Below are 6,998 nucleotides of genomic sequence, written 5' to 3'. Positions count from 1 at the left end.
CAAGGCACCAAATAAATCATTTTGAAAATACTTAAGTAAATATCAACGCAATTTTACCATTAGGCTTAGAACCCACCACTCATACATTAGTCCAAAAACATACATTCATTGCTGAGAATCAAGAATCGTAAAATAGATACTTCTTAATCTGTTACAAAGTACTATATGCGTCATACTTTTCAAATTTAGTCTGTCCTCCAAGAGTTTTAAAAAAATATTCTGTGGTGGGTTTGCACTGTGTACACGTACAATTAAAGCGAAACATGTTCACACTTATTTGACAGAAAACATAAAAATGTTTCAAGGAAGTAATTTTGCTAATCATGGAATAGTGTAGCGCTTCTAGATATCTCTCTCTCTGTGTATTATTAATATTTTATTGCTAGATTATTAAAATTGTTCTGAGAATTCATCTGTCAAAAAAAATAAAAATCTTTACTAATTCTCAAATTAACGTCTTATTCTTATATCATTCACTACCGGTGGGGATCACATATTGCATCATATTGGGTAAGTTTATGTTTTGCTTGTTACAACACTCGAAGTAAAGAACCGGCAAAAACAAATGTTATGAGTCATTCATGTTTTAATGTAAAATAATACAGATGGGACTCCAGTTGTAACTTCTGAAACTAATCATAGTATTGAAGGTATTTTACTTCAAATATTTTGTGCGAATCATGTGTTACGAAGGATTCTGTAACTAACAAACCAATGATCTACAAGCAACTTGGTACATAAATAATTCAGAAACTATGTTTAAAAAGCTATGGAGCCCCATTGGTAAACGTAGGGTTAAGACACATAGACAAATTTTATTTGTCTAAATACAACAAGAGAATACTGAGCAAATAATGATAATTTAAATATAAAACAAACTTTCATTTTTTTAAAATAAATATAGCCAAAAGGAAACCCCGAGACTTTATAAAATATGATAACTTTATGTCAAATTTGAAGCAACTCTTTATAAAACTAATTAATTTTTTTAAAAAAAGTAAATTGCTTGAGGAGTGAAATTTGAAGAGTAAATAGTTTCGAGTTTATTTATGGGAAATTTGTCTATCGATGAGCATCATGAAGTAGATATGGAATTTATAGAGATCTTAAGCTTATTTTATCAACACGGAAGATAAATTGGGCTTGTTTGTAAAACATAGAGTAGAATGAAGGTATTACTTTTCGATAATTTTGTTTGTTTGTAATTAAGCACAAAGCTATACAATGGACTATTTGTGTTCTGCCAACCACGGGTATCAAAACTCGGATTCTAGCGGCATAAGTCCGCAGACATACCGCTGTGCCACTGGGGGCTTTCGGTAACTTAAAATCCTGGTAAAATCATTTAAGATGGTTCGTAGAAGAATAAATATTCAACGACCCCTTATCAGAATCCATGATTTTAACACAAATTTCTCGGGGAAAGTTAAACACTACAAATAGAAATATTTTCAAATCCGACTTTTGTCAGATTTATTTCAAAATAAATGGCTTAGTTCAAGGGTCATATAGAGAAAAATGAGTTCTTGTTTCATCATCGTAATTATCTTTTGCTCTGACAAAAACAAAAACGAATATAATAAAAATTTTAAAGTGTAAGTTATGTCTTTTAAACATCAGAGTACATTTTATTTTTGGGTTGAGCATGGCTTAGTGGTTAGGTGGTGGACTATTAATCCAAGGGTATATGATTTGAGTCCCGTTCGAGCTTCGAACTTTTTGGACCTGGGTTCGTTATAACAATGATGATCAAATTCCACTATCTAATTAAAATTCAAGAGTTGGTGGTATGCGCTGTTGACTAGCTGTCTAACAGTTCAAAATTAGAGACATTTAGTGCAGAAAATCTTTATGTAATTTTACAAGAATATTCGGAAAATAAAAACTTATTTATTGGAAATAATATAACTCTTAACTTGAAGTTGAAGTTGACAGAAACATTTGTTCAAAGATTCATGAGTATATACCACAAAACAGAAGATACTGGAAATGAATTAATGAATTGTTGATGAACTAATTTGAAATGACAGAAAATCAAAATAAAATAAGATAAACTAGAAATTACGAGTTTTATAACAACTTAAATTTGCGACAATAAAATAATTGTTAACTGTTCGATTGTAGCCACTAGGTTTATTATTTTTTACAACCTCAGGAAAACTACTCAAGTCTGAAAAACACCGTTTTTTTAGTACAACACATATAGTATTAAAGTTATTAGAAAACCTTCTGTTCTTCATGATATTGTACAAATCCCTACCGAAAAATGTCTTCTGTTATACTGTTTTACACATTGGGAAATTACAACTATTACATAAAATCCACAGTAAAGTCTATTGGTCGTTCTACTAGTGACGTTTATAATTGTTGCGAAACATTTGGCTTGTAAATTTTGTTTCTTCACTATTTGAAAATGTACCCATATTTTGTAAATAAACCTAAAGTTTATTGTATTACGTATAGGTGTTTGTTTTGTACGTAGAACAGGGTGTTACTTACTCGTAAATGTATGGTTCTATTTTTGTCAATTAATTAAACTAATGAAAGTAGATGAGGGGAATAACATAATGAATAAAGGAATGGTCAAGTTATCATAGTTTCACACAGTTTCAGTATTTTCTAATATATAACAATGGAAAAAGTTAGCAACGAATATTTACATATTTATTGATTATAACAAAGAAATCATTTTAACTTTAGATCGTACGGGACAAAACAAAGAGAAATGTTAGGCCATAGGTAGTCGCTGCGAGAGGTATATCCAGGATCAAATTAACTTTGATCGGGGTCCGAGGCATTTACATTTTGTGAGGCCCCTCTAAACATATTTGATTTCTTCTCATGCTGACTTAATACCCCCTAACCGAATTATAAATCCTGGTCAGATTTCATATTGGAGCTTTCAACATTATATAAAAACACGTTTTTTTGTTGTTGTTTTTTACGTACAATCAATTTGTTATTATTTATTCATTTGGAACTCCTCTTTATACAAAGCGATTTACAGGGTTTCGAAGCATCAAACCGTAATGCTCTACATATACAACATTACAGTGTAACAAGCTTTGAAGCCCCCACATTGGGAACAACATAATAATACGGCAGTTAAAGTTCAACTAAAAAGACAAAAATAGCCCGAAAAGCTTCAACCAAATTAGTAATAATGATTGCTGAACGTACAATTGAAACAGGTGCATTTACCTGCGGGCCTTAAAGTAAACAGATCAACGACACATCAGCCCGCGAGACATACTCACTACAAATGCAGTGCCTATCAACAAGAACTGAGCATGGGTTGCTTGTATTTACAAACTAAAATGGTATACTACAGTAACTGAAACATCGTCTCAGCTCTGGACTACATTGTTTTATATGTGCTCTCAAACTGCAGTTCGGCAGATCGTTTTTTTGTATAATTTCAGTTTTTGTTTCAAAAATACCTTTCACTTAATAGATTAACAAAAAAGTTTTGTACAGAACACACACACACACACACAAAATAAACATGAGCGACATGATTTCTTACATTACATGCCGACCTTTAAATTTAGAATATCATGCTCATATTCTCAAAATAATAAACTAGATATGGATAATAGTACTCTCTGTTGTCTGTTATATGTTCATGTAACTACTTCGCAGGGTTTGAAAGGATTTCTACCAAAAATGATATGGAGGTTCATTAAATCCATGCAGAGGTACCTACAGATTTTATTTTCACATTTTGCGGTTTTTGTGGGCGTTTTTGCATTGTTTACAATTACACATAAGGGAAGCAGAATAAGGGAAATTACATCACTTCCTCCAGGGGACGGATACTCCAGCTAGTACTATAATAATTACAGATAAGGAACACATCTTTTATAATGCTGCTGTCATTCATATTCTAAATAGGTTTCCTTTGTCTGCAAGGCTGCTTTTTATCAGGGAATTTCTGCTTTAATAAGAGATGCTGGTAAAAGAACCATGCTATATTCTGATCTACAATGTAATATGCTACTTTATATATACATTGTATAATAAATTATACCTATATGAATTTTTGCGAGACCCCCTAAATCTCCAGTTCCTACAACCCCGCGTTAATCTGGTCGTCAGTACACATCTTGGAAGATAGTTTCAGCTATAAAGCCCTAAAAGTGTTAGGGATATCATGCTTCTCCAATTCCAGAATAATGTTTTTCAATAATATGTATTTATATAAGTTATAAAAATAAGTGCCACTGCTAATTATAACTTTGCTTTATTTATATTGTTCTGTGTATCAGCTTTATCAACAGATAGTTATATTTAGTCTAAACCTACACAGAGAATTGTGTAACAGATTTAAATAATACAAAAAAAGAGAACAAGAATAATATGATAAATACAATGTGAGACGTATAACATAAGATTAAATTACCATGCAAAGTATCTTATGTCCAATAAAGTATTTTAATACAAGTATTATACATATCGTTAGTGTCTAGATTTGTTCTTGAACTGTAATTTAAATTGTTTACCTCTGATGATGGACGTGCATGCTTAGTGGTCCGAAACATGTAAGGTCAAACAAGTTGACCTTATCTTGAGATAATACTTGTATTAAAATACCTCGTTGTTTCAAAAAGAAACAAAAAAAAACGTTGCATGGTAAGTTAATCTTATAATTACTCGTGGCAACAATATTGAAGTCGCCGAATATTTTTTTATGTAAATTATAGAATGACGAAATAGGTATAATCATAAAATGAACAAAAAGGGAAATTAGACAAATTATTTCACTGACAAACTTGCTTGTTTGTTGTTTTTTCAGCTTAAAGAGACCCACTGAATTAGATGCGCTCTGTACATCGAAGGGAAACTGAACCCCGCCTTTTAGCATTGTAAGGCCTCAAAGTTCCGCTGGCCCATCGGGGAAAGCTAGAACAAAATGTATTAATTTTACATTATGCAACTTTATGACTAATTTTCAAAAGATGAATTCTAAAATTGAGAAAAAAAAATCCTTAATTCCATAGAGATTATACACGATCGTTATTTAGAGAAGGATTAATTTTTTTAACAAACAATGATTCGTGTATTCATGGATGTGGTAATTTTTTTTTTCAAATCTTTCTTTAGTAATCTAAGTAAGAAGAACATAGAAGCATCTCGCCTGAGTACGTTGTACACAGGACGCCACTGCCGAGGAGCCTTTTCGCTCAATACCAGAGCTTATCATTTCTGCCAAAAACTACTTAACTCAGTCATTCACAATATATCAATCATTATGGTATGTAACGCCCTATTCAGGAGAGGCGTAATCAATCGATTGGTGGATTGGAAGATATTACATCACAAAAAAACTAACAATATATGTATTTTCAAATATTTCTTTACTGCCCTTATAGTGAAGTGCAATCGAGATGCTGCTGTATTCTTCTTATTGGAAATCTAGCATAAAGTGTTATATATCATAATAATTGATATTCTGTATGTTTAGTTGTTTACCTAGTAGTAAACCTTGGATATTATTGTATTATTCTGCAAATACTTTGTGTATTTCCCTGTTATATGCATCCTATATATTTGTTCTTATTGTTTGATTCACTTTTCGCTTTTTAGTTTTTCACATAAAACATATCATTTAATATAGCCCCCCAGTGGCATAGCGGTATTTCTGTGGACTTACAACGCTAGAAACCGGGTTTCGATACCCGTGGTGGGCAGAGCACAGATAGCCCATTGTGCAGCTTTGTGCTTAACTTCAAAACAAACAAAGTAAACAATCATTTAATATTACTTATTACGATATAGTACTATTACTAATTCATTGTTTGAGATAAGTAGCCTCACTATTGTTACCACGAAGAGGCACTTAAGACACATATTATTAGTTATTTTGTACAACAACACATTAAAAGGTTATCAAAGATTTAAAAAGTTCTAATTTTAGTTCGTAGAATAACAATATAAGTTTAATTACTGACAGTATTAAACACGGTAAAGTTTATCTCTAACTATACTAAAGCAAAAAAAAAAGCGTACACAAATTACAGTGTTAACTTATCTCTTTATCGAATATAGGCTGTACTTAATGAAAGCTTAGCTAATGTTAGGTCTAAGACAAGTGTACTTATAGATTTCAGTGACTGGATTAGCATTGTTTGCATTATTCTAGAAATCCTGTATTTAAAGAAGTACTGTTGCAATAAAGATACTAATTGGACTGTAAATATTTTGCGTATCTCTGCTAATTTCTAATATTCTCCAGTGCATATTACAATAATTTACGAATAAAGAAATAGATCAGTTATTATTGAGATTGATGGTTACAATACCATATATTATGAAAAAAGATATATTTCATTTTACACTTGTAGTAGGGTATAAAAACCGCAACGCCCAAGCATAGGAAATGCCCTACTTCCGAAACTTACACATTAGTCATAAGTAAAAAGAGCCGGTGAGTAAACCGTGAAGATACATACTGTTAGGTAACAGGAAGGATCCTTATGTTGTTGGGGATTAGTTAAGCTGTTTAGAACCTCAGGAATTCCAAGCTATATGCATGAGGCAGTTACATTTTATTGGTGTGTGTAGTTCATGAGATAACTAAAATATCTTGAGATATTTGAAATAAAATTTTTATAGTCATTGAAGATGTATACGCGATATGAAGATGCTTTTTTGTTTTAAATCCTAGACGAGTTTACGTACTCAAATGAAGAAAAGCTTGAATATTTTTGTGAATAGTGTTATGATTCATTTTATAATGCACGTGAATCAGCCAGCGACACTTTTCAAGAATCTATAGGTTATAATTTTAAGAACGTTCACCTGATACTCCATATTTCAATATTTGAATGCTGAGAATAGTAGAAAATATTTATAAAAAGTCAACCAGATCGGTTTGTTTTGAATTTCGCGCAAAGCTACACGCGCTAGCCGTCCCTAAATTAGCACTGTAAGACTAGAGGGAAAGCAACTTTTGAGATACTCTTTTATCAACATTGTAACGTCCCCACAGTGTGACG

Source organism: Limulus polyphemus, unplaced genomic scaffold (genome assembly GCF_000517525.1).
Source record: "Limulus polyphemus unplaced genomic scaffold, Limulus_polyphemus-2.1.2 Scaffold121, whole genome shotgun sequence".
NCBI lineage: Eukaryota > Metazoa > Arthropoda > Merostomata > Xiphosura > Limulidae > Limulus > Limulus polyphemus.
The sequence above is the reverse complement of the archived record's forward strand: the minus strand, read 5'-3'. Positions refer to the sequence as shown.